The sequence below is a fragment of the Equus caballus genome, chromosome 14, assembly GCF_041296265.1.
Source record: "Equus caballus isolate H_3958 breed thoroughbred chromosome 14, TB-T2T, whole genome shotgun sequence".
Classification (NCBI taxonomy): Eukaryota; Metazoa; Chordata; class Mammalia; order Perissodactyla; family Equidae; genus Equus; species Equus caballus.
In genome coordinates this window covers 26,298,310-26,312,309 of record NC_091697.1, presented here as the reverse complement: position 1 = coordinate 26,312,309, position 14,000 = coordinate 26,298,310, and the positions used below count along the sequence as shown (strand labels likewise).

At 48.9% G+C, this 14,000-nt stretch overlaps 1 protein-coding gene across 1 annotated transcript in view; it reads left to right on the top strand.

The window, feature by feature from the left end:
• KCNIP1 (potassium voltage-gated channel interacting protein 1) overlaps positions 1 to 14,000 on the top strand; it is a 344,269-nt gene that overhangs the window by 78,369 nt on the left and 251,900 nt on the right. The gene's annotated exons all lie outside the window — the stretch shown is intronic.

Genomic DNA, 14,000 nt, shown 5'->3' with positions numbered 1-14,000 from the left:
GGGTGAGAAGTGGAGGGGAGAGAGAGTGGGTCAGGCCACGGGTCTGGAGTCGGGGCGAGGGCCTGCTTTCCCTGCACAGCCACGTGCTGGGAGGAGCACCAACAAGTTTCAAACCTGCAAACCTAGAGGTTAAGAAGAATATTTGTTAACATAGGAAGATAGAACACATTTTACTTAGGAAGTAATTGACTTGACTTATAGCTTTAACTATTTAGACATAAGGTAATGGGCCCCCACCTTCGTTTTCTATTGCTACTACAACAAAGCACCACAAACTTAGTGACCAAAAACAATGCAAATGTCTTATCTTACAGTTCTGGAGGTTAGAAGCCCAAATGGGTCTCACTGGGCTAAAATCAAGGTGTCTGCAGGGCTACGTTCCTGCTGGAAACTCCAGGGGAGAATCTGCTCCCTTGTCTTTTCCAGCTCCTAGTCTGCTTGCATTCCTTGGCTCGTGGCCCCTTCCTCCCTCTTCAAAGCCAGCAACAGCCAGCCAAGTCTTTCTCACACTGCCATCTCTCTGGTTCTCTCACTTCTGCCTCCATCTTCCGCTTATGAGGACCCTTGGGATTGCTTGGGCCCACCCAGGTAACCCAGGATAATCTCCCCATCTTGAAGTCAGCTGATTAGCAACCTTAATGCCCCTTTATCATGTAACCTAACCTATTTCAATTTCTAGGAATTAGGATGTGGGCATCTTCAGAGGCCATTATTGTGTCCACCACAGACTCCATTTGTATTCTTGTCCCACACTCTTCTGAAGTTTGGGGTACGATTTGTTGAATCCTGAAAGAATAGTATTACAGCCTGAGAATTACTTTCTTTTTAAAAAAATACGATTCTCCTCAAAGTCTGATTTCCTTTAGCCTCAGGGCTATACACCTGACACAACTTGCAGGCCCAGGCATGGGCTCCACATTTCTGATCGACATCATTATGTTGCTTTAGCTCCTGATGCAATGCCCTAAGAGCAGAGATAAAGCCCCTCCAACTCTCTCAGCCCACCCTTTGCAGAGGGAGAAGGAAACTAGGGCCACACAGAGGAGGGTACTAACCCTTACCCTCCCTACACACACTCACTGCCCAATTATTTGGAGACAGGACATAGAAAGGGCACTAGACTGGGAGTTATTGACACATGCTCACCAGTTCAGCTGACACTGATTTCACACCTACCCTTGCCAGGCCTGGTGCTTGGAGCTGGAGACAGAGGCAGTAAATACACGTGTCCCACCCTCATTGGCTGACTCTCTCACTGTGGGCAGAGGCCTTCCTCCCTGGGGGTCTCGGTTTTCTTATCAATCTCATGAGCGCCCAGATGGCCCATAGAGAGCCCCGTTATGAGAACAGGGCCCTCGCGTCTCCTATTCACTGCTGTCTCTCCCAAAGCCTTGAACATAGTAGATGTCCAGTAAATGTTTGTTGAGTGACTGAATGGCCCTTCCTGATCTGACAGTTAATGACTGTACCAGGTCAACCAGAAAAACAGAGAGCCAGCCAAGGGGACAACTGGCCGAGGTGTGTAACCATGGCCTTGAAAGAGAACATGGGGAGAGGGTGGAGGAGGAGTTCTGGGGTGGATCCCCACTGCTGCTTACAAAGCATTTGCTGGACTTTATTAATCCACACAGCCACCTATGAGCTGACAACTAGTATCATTCCCACTCCACAAATGAAGCTGAGTTACTAAGGAGAAACGTGCTTAAGACCACACAGTGAGTGAGCGCGGGAGCCGGGATTTGAACCCGAGCCCTCACTGAGGAGAGCAGCTTGCCTCCTTCCCTCACAGGCACATATATGGTCTCCCCAGATCCCACCCGGTAGCTATTAGTCTCTCCCTTCCCACTACCCCTGTCCCTTCCCGTCTCCAGAGATCTCATTGCGCCTGAATTACGGGGGCCTCAAGGCCAGGCTACGCTGCGGGGGGTGACATGTGAAAGGGCTGTGCTGGGGTGATGCTATTCAGGTCCTTTACTCCCAACTCGGTTCCCTCCATCACTCTGCTGCCTTCCCTGAGCAAAGACAGAACCGCTTGATTTGTGCAGCTTCCAGGAAATTTGTACCAAGAGCAGGAAAATTGCCACCCACCGTCTGTTGCATTCAATCCTCCATAAGCATGCGACATGACCTAGAGATTGACAGATCAAAATGCACTGAGCAGCTCCCGCCTCCCCCGTTATTACCCTGAGCGGGAGCCAGCCCTTACAGTAAGCCCAAGCAAGTGTCCCTGCCATGCGGCTGTCCGGGTACCTTTACTGGCAGAGGGGATGGAGAACCAGGAATTTGCTCCCCTTCTGTTTCATTTGGAGAGGCTTAGAAAACTCCGTGGCTGGAACAATCCATATCTGACAGCTGCCGCTGTGGAGCAGTGCACTGAGCACTGGGTTTGGAGTCAGTTGACTCCCCCAAGAGATATGTGAGCTTGGGCAATTACATCCTCTGAGCTCAAGTCTTGTTGCAAGTTATCTGAGCTCCAGCCTTTGACCTGACTGCCAAGAAATCGCAGCAGTTCTGAGCTGCAGCTTCCGACATCCCACCGCTCCCACTTCTATCCTAGCCCCGGTTCTAGGGAGGCAGGAGCCGCGGCACATCCAGAGCTCTGCTTCTCATCCTCAGCACTCTACCAAGGGGTCCAGCCAGGCCCTCACATCCGCCACTGGGATCCAGTGACAAGACATGTGAAGCGCTCCAGATCCTGACTGAATCGTTTCCTTTCTCTAGGTGCCCAAGGCATAATTTGTGTTCCTGCGTTAACAATGGTGTAATTTGGGTCTAGTTTTATTCTTTAGATGGCTGTGTCTCCCGTGTGATGTTTCACCCCTGAAGTCCAGGTGAAGACCCATCTTCTCAGTCGTTGGAATACTCCTCAGTGCCTAGCATAATGCCTTGCACACAGAGAAGAGACTGTGTCTGGGCTCCAATCTGGGAAAGCTTCCTACCGCAAGGGAGATGAACCCACCTCCAACTGGACTAAGGGGAAGGGAAGGGATGCGTTTATTGACTCAAACGACTGACTAGACGGGGCTTCAGGCACAGCTAGAGCAAGATGTTCAAGCCATGTCTTCAGGAACCTTTTCCTTCCCTGTGGCTGCTTTCCACTAAGTTGCTGTCACTGTCCAGAAGGCTCTCCTCTCTGTGGTAACAAGACAGTCGTTAGCAGCACCCAAATTACCTCCTGTTCGTTTATCAATCCCAACAGTCGCGAGGAGGGCTGTCATTGGCCAGCTTGGGCCACGTGCCCAACAATGAACCCAGCACTGTGGCCAGGGGAATGGAATTCTGTGACTGGCCAGTTCTAGGTCATGTGCCCCTGGAGTAGGGGCTGCATTTAACCCCGTCTTAATCAAAAAAACTGAGTAGGAGAGGGGTAGTTTCTCAAAGGGAGAGTGGGAAAATATTTCTTAGCAGAAAGGGGAATAATGGACGCTCGGAATGCAACAGCAAGGTGTCTGCTCCAGTCTCTTGGTTTCTGTCAAAATAGCCACATTTGCTACCAGTTAGGTTCTCATCAAATGTCTATGAATGGCTTCCTTACTCCAGATTCCCCTGCATTTTCACTCAGGGTCTATTTTAACCTCTGAGTCCCACCCTCGTCTATGCTCAGCCCACAGGCCCCAGCTGGGAGGAGCCCCTGTAATCGCGGGAGCCTCTCCACTCCCACAGGCTGCACCTACCCCGAGTATTCCATTAAGATGTGGAGAAGTCCTCCCTCCCCATTAGCTCGCCTCCATTTCCCACTGCCAGTCAGTTCCGTTACCCCCACCAGTGGGCATGACCCCTTGAGGAGAGAAAACAGAAACCCATCTGGCTGACAAAAGTCTCACGGAATATTTTGACATCATGAAGGCTAATAGGTAATGTAGCATCTGAGGACCAGTTCAAAGGAGGACCTTTTTAAAGATTAAGCTCCCCACACAATGAAAATAGCTCCTTTCAGTTTAGACTAACTTCTTCCCATCGCCATAACAATCGAATATCCCATGACAAGAAATTGGGATCATCCTTTCTCAGAAGGAGCAAGTCTACAAAAGTGGCATTTGTTCCTTATTCAGAACTCTATGCCCTCAAGGGTCTTGTCCTTGCTTTCTCTCGGTGGCTTCCTGCCTGATAGTCAAGCCCTGACAACAAGCGCTTATCCGCTACCTATTGCTGCTGTAACAACCGAACGTCAATCACTCAGGGGCTTAAAACAGCACACATTTACTCTCTTAGAGTTCCAGAGGTCAGAAGTCCAAAGTAGGTCTCACCAAGCTAAAAGGAAGGTTTCACCAGGGCTGGGTTCCTTCTGGAAGCTCTAAGGACCATTCCCTTGCCTTTCCCATCTCCCAAGGTTGCCTTCATTCCTTGGCTCCTGGCTGCCTTCCTCCATCTTAAAAGCCAGCACAGAATCTTCAAATCTCTTTGTGAGTCTCACTCTTCTGGTTCCTTCTTCCACATATAAAAGACCCTTGTAATTGCATTGGGTCCACCTGGATAATCCAGAATAATCTCCTCATTTCACAGTCAGCTGATGAGCAGCCTTAATTCCACCGGCAACTTTAAGTCGCCCTAGCAGTGTAACATAACATATTCACAGGTTCTAGGATTAGGACACGGGTATGTCTGAGGTGGCCATCATTCCACCAGCTACAAGCACTGAAAGAATTCTAGGCGAATGTAGACTTTCTCTTCAACCCCTGGCCAGCATCAGTGAGTCAGAAGAGCAGCAGGATTACATAACTACATAATAAATTCTATCTAAAAGGAGAAAGGTGAGATGGAACTAAAACATTCTAGGACAAAAAGAAATACGGATGTTCCCCAGTGGTCCTAATTAAGAGGTAAGGGACTTAAAGGGATTTGGCCTGTCCAATCCTGGAGGACAGAGATCCTGTCCAAAGAGATAGGAAGCCAGACGCTCCATCCTTTGTGTAAGGCTCCAGGACAGCTCTCCACCTCCACTGAGGTACTGAGATTGTCTCCTCGGACTCCCTCAGCACTTTCTCCTATCCTCGGAGGGCTGAAAACCTCCCAAATCCATCGGGACTTTGAAGGATTTATGCCATATTCGTTAGGCAATAGCCCAAAGATTCAAGTGGATGTTTGCGGGGAACTCAGGTGTGAAATTGCAGCCTTCCAGGTTCAAGTATCCAACACGAGTTTGTCATTACAAATAGGAAACAGAAGTTGTTTCTGGAAGGGTAGAATTAACGGCTGATGAAGGGAAAGGAGATGTTTGGAGGACAGCCCTGTTTTTGGAGGGCCACTGTGTTCTTCCGGTCCCACGGACTCGGATGTTGAGGGCAGAATGGTTCACGGTCGGCTTCACTCATGCGGGGTGTCAAAGTTGCTCCTACCACATCACAATCCCAAGATTTCCATTCGGAACCCTGATGTTGACTCATTCTATTCCTTGCCCGTCTTCAGCACTGCTCCTTCCCTGCACGTTCTCCATTCTCTTGTGTAATTTATGGAGAGGACTGTCACTTCCATTAGGTTGAAGATAATTAGCATGTCTTACTCGCCTCTCTGGGCCCAGTGTCTTCCATGATGAGGCTTTCCTCATCAGTTCACCGCCATTGCTTATCCCTCCACATCACATTTGGAAACCCCCCCTCCACCTTATGAGACAGAGCCCAGCTCCCACCACCAAGCTGGGAATGCCATAGAGCCTCTGCCCCAGCTTCCCTTGCAGCTGTTGTGAGCACAATCATCCTGGGCCCAGTCAATCAAACCCTCCTGCCCCAAGGTCTGAACTGGAAGCTGGGACTGGAAGAACCAGGAAGCACACAGGACCCATTTGTGAAGGGGTAGCAGAGGAGTCGCCACATCTAGTTTCCAGGGGCAGCATCCAGAATTCAGCCTCAGTGATGTTGGCCACACAGGCCACCACCTCAGTGCCAGCTGCCAGGATGGGGCATCTTCAATATCATCTGGGGGTCGCTCCTGCCTCCAAGCCACCAAGTTGATTTTAGTGTCTCTCAGAGATTCATTGAGCCAACTAATGTCACTTAATCAACCCCCTTTCAACTTAGATGAGCCATGCTTAGCATTTTTTGCTTACAAATGAGACCCTGACTGAGACAGGTGGTCTTTAGTTTCCAATCAGAGTCATCCAGATTCCTCTCAGCCCAAAGCCTTTGTACATGTCATCTCTTCCACCTGGAACAGTCATCCACACCCTGTGCTTCAGGATGACTGGTAAATCCATCCAAGAGCCAGGCGTGATGGCTCTTCCTCTGTGAAGCCCTCCAAGATCACCCAAGTCTGGGCTCCCACAGCACCTCGTATGCTCCTCCTGGTAGCCCTTGCCCCACTGCATTTGTCTCTTTATTTCTCTGCCTCCCCCACTACTCTGAGCTCTGTGAGGCTGGAAACTGCACCTGTTTCATTGTATAATAGTGCCTGGCCTATTAATATTGTTGAGTGAATGAACGAATGAGTGAATCAATGGCACTATCCGGAGCCAGAATAATTCCCAGTGGAGCCCCCACCTTCACTTCCTAGCAACATGGGGCATCTTAAATTTTTGGACTCAGAGCAAATGCCCTGTTCCAGAGCCTCCCCTACCCCCAAAGGGTTGCCTCATTTCACTTCCACCGGCATTTCCTGGATATCTACTGTGTACCAGGCCCCGTGTCCTCTTACGCCCACTTTCAGATCCTGCAGGTGGGAGCACTTACAGTGCCACTCTCCTTCCTCCTCTGCCCAGCTGTGCCAGCCCCAGGACTGGGAGGAGCAGCTGCTTGCTCCCTGGGAGAAGAATGGGCCAGCCGCAAGCCTCCTAGTGGGCAGGTTGCCACGGTGACTCTTTAATGGAGAGAGTTGCTTGAGGAACACTGACCACCAAAGGGAACAGTTACCAAAGAAGCATCTATTTATTGAGCGGTTTTCAAGAATGGGCAAGATATAAAGCCACAAGTGAAAAGACACTGCAGTCAAATGACAGTGCATGAGCTGGTCTGCACCCAATTCAAGGCCTGGCCCTCATTCCTCCTCCACTCCCATCACAGAGAAATAAAGCTGTACTTTTCAGTAATCTACAACACTGCTATCAAGTTACTGTTTTTAATTCTTACTGTCATTTGCATGGCACCCATTGTGTGCCACATACCCTAAGCGACACTTAAAATATACTTTCTAATCCTGGAAACAGTCTTACAAAGTGAGCGCCATTATTCTCATCTTACAGATGAGGAAACTGAGGCTCAGAGTTTGAGTGACCTGTCCAGGGTCGCACAGCTGGGAAGTGCAGAGGCAGCGTTTCGGTTCCTGCTGATTCAAGGCAGCGAACCCTCCTTGTGCTGTTAGTACTGTCACAGCATCTCCATGAGAAAGCTCCTCAGAAATGAGGCTCCAGTGTTATCTCCACCGTGTTCTATTGCCAACTGTTTCAAAGATAGGCTATTGGCTGTTTCATTCATTTATTCTTTATTCATTCATTCATACATATATAATGATTTCAAACTTTTAGTGCAAAACGAGCAAGCCCTGTGCTGGGCACTTTGGACCCAATGTTGGCACACTTGCTAAGTTAAAAAAAGCTTCTCAGGGGCCGGCCCTGTGGCCTAGTGGCTAAGTTTTGTGCGCTCTGCTTCAGTGACTCAGGTTCAGTTCCCAGGCACAGATCTATACCACTTCTCGGTGGCCATGATGTGGCAGCGACCCACATACAAATAGAGGAATATTGTCACAGATGTTAGGTCAGGGTGAATCTTCTTCAGCAAAATAAACAAAAAAGCTTCTCCATAATTGCTGGGCTTCCAGTCCCTTTTTCCACTCCTGAGGTTAGCCTTCCCTTTCCAAGCTGCACTTCGGGCCCTGACTTCACCATCCCGAGCTCCACACACCCTTGGTGCCCAGTTTTGTAAGTCCCAGATTGCCACAGCAGGCAAAGAACACAAAGCAGAGCCTGGCACTGGGAGCGCTTGGGGGAGCCTGGAGGAAAGTTGAACACAGATCCTGAAATGGCTGCTCAGGGTTGAACTCCAGCTCCATCACTTAGTAGCTGGATGATCTTGAGCAACCACTTAGTAGCTGGATGATCTTGAGCAAATTGCTTAACCTCTCTGTGCTACAGTTTCCTCACCTATAACTTAGGATGAAAAAAACACACCTTCCCCATAGGGTCATGGTGAGGATAAAATAAAATTATCCACGGAAGGGGCTTTGAACAACGCCATACAGGTGTGTTAAGTGCCAAGTGAACTTGAGCCAGTGTTAGAAACAGCAGCGGTGCCAAGTGCTCAGTCATGGGCCAGTTCTCTCCACTTGACCTTCAGGCCCACCTGCCCATACAGTTTCCTCTCTGTTCTGATGGCTAGAAGCAGCTGTACGGGGCCTGGGGACTCTACTCACAAATCAAGATGCCTGGTTCAGCCATTGGTGCCTGTCTTCCTTTCTCCAGTGCCTCTGTGAGCAGCTCCTCAAGTAAACATAAACAGGACCACGCCTCTCCCAGCTGAAAACTTTCCATGGCTCTGTGATGCTCAGACTCCACTGAAGGGCTTGGGAGGCCTCCCCTGGTCCAGCTCCACCTACCGTCCAGCTTCACCCTCACTCCTGCCCCACTAAGCCACTTGTAGCTCTCAGATCTCAAGGATCTAAGCTTTGGCCCAGCTGTTCCCCCACTAGAAACTCCTTTTCCCTCTGTCCCCGGTCAACTGCTATTTGTTTTTAAGGCTCCTCAAAGGCTCAGCTCTTGCAGGAAGTGTCCCCTGGCTGTGCAGGGTGCCTTCCATTCCGTTGCTGATGACGTCCTTGTGAATCTCAAGCAGGGCACTCGCTACACTCCACTGTGAGTGTCGCCTCTGCAGGACCTGGGCGGGCTGAGCTGTGGCTCACTTGTGTGCATCTACAGTCCCGGCACCTGACACTTACAATACAGGAGGTGCTTGATAACGTTTAGAAGAATGTGTGAAATCACCGAGAACATAGGTATAAAGTATCACCGAGACAGAGACAAGCAGCCCCGGTAGGCAGGAGCCGGCCTGGCACCCACAGCTGGGCCCTGGTGTTCACCTGCAGAACATAAACAATTTCATGAACTTGGACATCAGGCAAGAGTATGCTGACCAGGACAAGCAAGACACAAATAAAGTCACTTCATAATCATGTCTGAACACACACAAAAACAGAACATTGTCCAATCCTTAAAAATGACCAAAGTCCCCTTTTCTGGCTAACCTGAGTGACTGCTGCGTGTCTACCAATGATGGTATCATTCCTTCTGCCTTACGGAGAAGATTCATAACCTCCCCAACAGCAGAATTATCCTTGCCGCCTGGCAGCATCCAATCGGAGCACAGCCCCACTTCCTCGAACCCTCCCTAAAATCTCCCAGCACAAGCCTAGGCCTGTAAGGAGTCTCTGCTAACACCCCTTGCTCAGGCACCTCACTGCTCCCCATGGAGCACGCTCCGCCTCCCTGCAATGAGTCAACACACCCAACTGTTCAAGCAAGGTGTGTCCCCGGCAGTCTTTGACTAAAGGGCATTGGCGTCACCTAGTTCCTATTACTCTGAATTTATTTAAAAAGACAAATCTTATTGTAATTTAAAAATATCTGCAAACTAATTGATGGTAAGAAATATATTTCTGACGGGGAGCACACACCGGAGCAGAGAACTTTGAATATAATATGTCATTTCTGCAGTTGCCTCAGCTTCCCCTCCCCCGTGTATGTGGCGGGAGGAGAACGAAGCCGTGCTGCCCTGGGTGTCTTTGACGGGGTGTGACTCCTCTGGAAGAACGTCAGCCAACATCCCTTGGAAAAAGGAATATGGTCATCGGGTGATTGCACCTGCTTCCAGGAGACCACGCAGCAGACGCTCCGTCCCAGGAACCGCCCTGCGGAGGGCCTGAGCTGGTGGCTCTTGTCATGGGTTGGTTACTGTCTGCAAGGCCAGCCTCAAAAATGCCTGGTGACATCACTACAATCCAACAGACACCATTGTGGCTCCATTTCCATTCCCCAGTGGAGACATCCAGAGAGATGCCTGGCTCGTAGCACCTGGGAGCGAGAACAGAACAGATTTGGGCTTTGAGAGCAGGTCAGAGCCATACTATGTGGCAATTGGAACTCCTGTGACAGCAGACGGGTAATGGGCCGAATCACCCTGACAGAAGCAGAAAGCCGACAGATGTTGGTCTGCCTTGTGGATGATGGTTAATTTTCTTCTTAGAAACTCAGAGGCTCTTGATGGACAAGACTAAAGTCAAGGTAAGGCCTCTCCTCAGTATTCAGAAAGCACCTGGAGTGCGTGGCAGTAGAAATCCAACATGGAACTCAGATGATAAATGTGGCAAGGGGGTCACAAGTTCCCATCATAAATTTCTACTTGCAATGAGGGCCAGGGTGTCACAAATGCCAGCAAAAGCCAGTGACAGCTCCAGAGAGGGACGTTAGGCAAGGCCTGCTCTGAGAGGACGTTTCCTTTCCGGGCTCCCGTCACATCCCACGCCCAGGCCGAGCTGACATCTGCAGCTGCAAAATTGCCACCCTTCCCCTTTGCCTCTCAGGAAGGCAAAACTTCTTTATGATGCTTTTTATGAAATTTGTCTTATGCCGTGTTTTTGTCTCCCCGCCCCCACTTTCGCTTCGTTCCTGACAAATAAGTGAACTGTTACTCTGTCAGTTACTTATCTGAGTAATTTCTTGATGAAATTGCAAATATAATTGAATTTTCTGAAAACCAGGAATTCAAATGAGGCAACAATGGAGGAAACGGCGTGATTAAGGAATTGTTATTCGTTGGTTGTACATCATTACCACCCAGAATTCATTGCCGGATCTCTCACAGATGCAGTTGCTGAACTATGATTATATTTTAGAAAATGAAAGGGGACAAATCTAAAAAGCCAATAAAGCAAATTAGGAGCTTTCTTGAGGGACAGGATTATTACCGATTAAGTATATTTGGCATCAAAAATGCGCTCGCGCTTTGGCAGTTTAAATTACACATTCGTGCAGTCAACGTTTTTGCTGGTCTCAAAATTCTTTATTCTTTTGGTCTTCTAATCACATTCTCTTTCACCCTCCAAATTGACAATTTGAAAGAACATTAGAAATGATCTTTTCTGAAGGAGCATTTGCTCTCAAAATGCATTTACACTCAGCAGCCATTAAAAGGATATTGCACGGTCACTTAGTTTCTCAATTTAACTTTAAAAGAAAGTTACTGTATTAGGGGAAGTGGCCCCTATTTCACTATAATGGGCTTTGTTGTGTTTTTCAATATCCTGGATCAGTGCTGAAGGACCCGAGAAGGCAGTTTGCGGATATCTGCAGCCACCATACCACCCCCTGACAGGAGGTACACTCCCAGGCACCACACAGAAGGGAACCACGTTCTGATTCCAATTTGCTTTTCAAAGGATCTAAAAGTAACTTTGGGGCATGTCTCTCGAGGAGCACTCCAACAAAAGTTGGAAGGATTTCCTTGCAGTCCTGGCTCAGCCTCCTATCAGCTGTGTGACTTTGATATTATTTCACCTCTCTGAGCCTGTGTCCTCATTTCTACAAGTACAGAGTACCTGTCCCGTGAAGTTGCTGGGATGGTGACTCGAGATAAATCCCTATGGTGTGCCTACATGATGTGTTGCCTGTAAATGAGGTCCAATAAATGTGTTTCTCTCTGCCGCCCTCCTCACCCTCTGCAACCACCATCTAGTCCAGTCTGGATCTCACTTTGGGGGGGGTCTACCTGTTGCACCGAGGGGATCATGTCTGTGAATTTTCTCCCCTGATGCTCATTAGCCAGTGGAATTCTACTTAGCCATCATTCTCAGCTTCATGTAATGTCTCTTGGAGCCGGGTCCACTCCCCAGAAAGGAACTGAGCTCAGAAACTGCCCAGATGCCAGTCCCATGCAAAGCAGCTTAGGCCAAAGCCTGGCCTCCTGCACCCTTGACCTCCAGGGAGAGGCCTGGCAGGGGCCTCAGGGTCTAGTCTCTGGGATGGCATGGAGGGTGGAGGCAGGAGGTGAGCAGAGGAAATCCTACAGTACAGTGCAGGGTCACAGTGCCCTCTCCCATCTCAGGCTGGGCCCTGGGGCCCTCCCCCTCTGAGGGTGGGTGTGGCAGCTTGTACTGCCCAGGGTGACTGCATCCCGTATCCTCATCTACAATGTCATACAGGAAGTCCTCCCAGGGAGAATGTACCCTCCCCTGAAATCTAGGCCATCCTTGACTGTTTGGCCAATAGAGTTCAGCAGAAATGACCCCGTGTGATTCCCCAAGGCTAGGTCATCGAAGGTGACTCCGCATCCACTTGGCTCACTGGAATGCTCCAGCCCCTGTCTGACTGCAACTGCATGAGACGCTGAGCCAGCATCCAGACAAGCCTTCCGTGAATTCCTGACCCACTGTAACTATGAGAGATAATAAAATAAATGCCGTTATTTTAAGCCACTAATTTTAGTGTTGATGACGGGAACAGGGAGAAGGGTGGTCCACTATGGTGTAAATTCTGGGAAGTCATGTCCTTCTTTTCTTCCTTAGTTCTCACCGTCCTCATCTGTCTCTCATCCTACCACTCACCACTGTGTGACCTTGGGCAGGTCTCTGCAACTCTCTGAGCCTCAATCTTCTCATCTTTAAAACAGGGTTATAATAGTACCTGCTCATAAAGTAATTATGAGGATTAAACGAGACAGTTATAGAAAGTAATTAGAATAGTGCCCGACATATATGATTTAATAAACACTAACTATCCTCAGAGATCCACTTCAGGATTGTCAGCATGAGGTAGTTCTGCAGACCCTTGCACAGCGAAACAACCATAGCCAGTGAAAATTATGTTTTTAAAAATTAAAGTCTTTGGAAATTGTCCTAAGGATGTACAGAAAATGAAGAAACATTTATTCAAGAAAATCTGGTATATCTAGATAAGAACAGTGAGAGTCCGTGGCACTCAAGCCTTGGCCAACTCTCTCCCTCCCTTGCCCTAGCTCAGTGTGATGGAAGCTCCACACCAGGTGGGTGTGGCCAAAAAGATGGAGCTCTCCACCACCACAGATCCAGATTAAGGGCTCGAGGCTATGGAATCTCCCCTGGAGGGGCAGGCCAGCAACATTTCTCACCGCACCCCCACTCCCAAGCTAAGTTCCAGGCACATGTGAATGAGAGGATTGGGCTCCCTTCTTCCACCCAGTCTCTGCTCCTCAGGCGAGGCTCTCCTCCAGGGTCAGCAGGCCAGTAATATGAGGGCCTTGATCGCCTTACCCCTGCATGCTCCTATGGTGGAGGTTTCATGCTGGGAGGAGCAAACAAGATGACCAGAGACGACTGCCCCACGAAGCACTCTGCTCAGAAAACAGGGACGTCACTCTTAGAGAAGCAGCCAGATTTTGCTCCAGGAGAAAAGCAGCCATAAGGGCGGAGAGCTCCAAAGCACTTCTCCGAGAAACTGATGTTTTTGGAACAGAGTGTGTGGAAATTCAAGACTCAAGGACACTCCAAAACAATGGAGATTTGGGTGGTAAGCAATTAAGAGGAAGTTGGGAGCTTTCTGAGAGCAACAAGCTAAACTGCAGGCTACCCTGTTTGCCAGAGATAATGAAGGAAGAAGACAGTTTAGAATCAAGGGGCTCAAATTTAATCCGATCAGACTGTTAATCAATATATGCCCCATTATTGAGCAATTACTGGAGACTAACAGTATGATATCAACAGAGGCAAACAGTTTAACAGGGAGATCAGGGAAAGAGACAAAGAGAATCCTTCTAAAACCACTATCATCCAAGGGTGACCATATGTGCACCCAAGCCTGAGCCTTCTGAGAAGTGATATCAAAGACTTCACGCTGTGGGGAAACAGACTTCACTACAATAGTCCAGCCAAGTCACCAAACAAATAAACAAGCAAGCCACGGGGGCAGAGATGGAGTGGGGAATCAGTATCCAGAGTTGCTACAATATATTACCTGAAATGTGTAGTTTCCAATAAAAATTATAAGATAAGCAAAGAAACATGAAAGTGTGACCCATACACAGGAAAATAAAGCAGGACACAGAAATTAC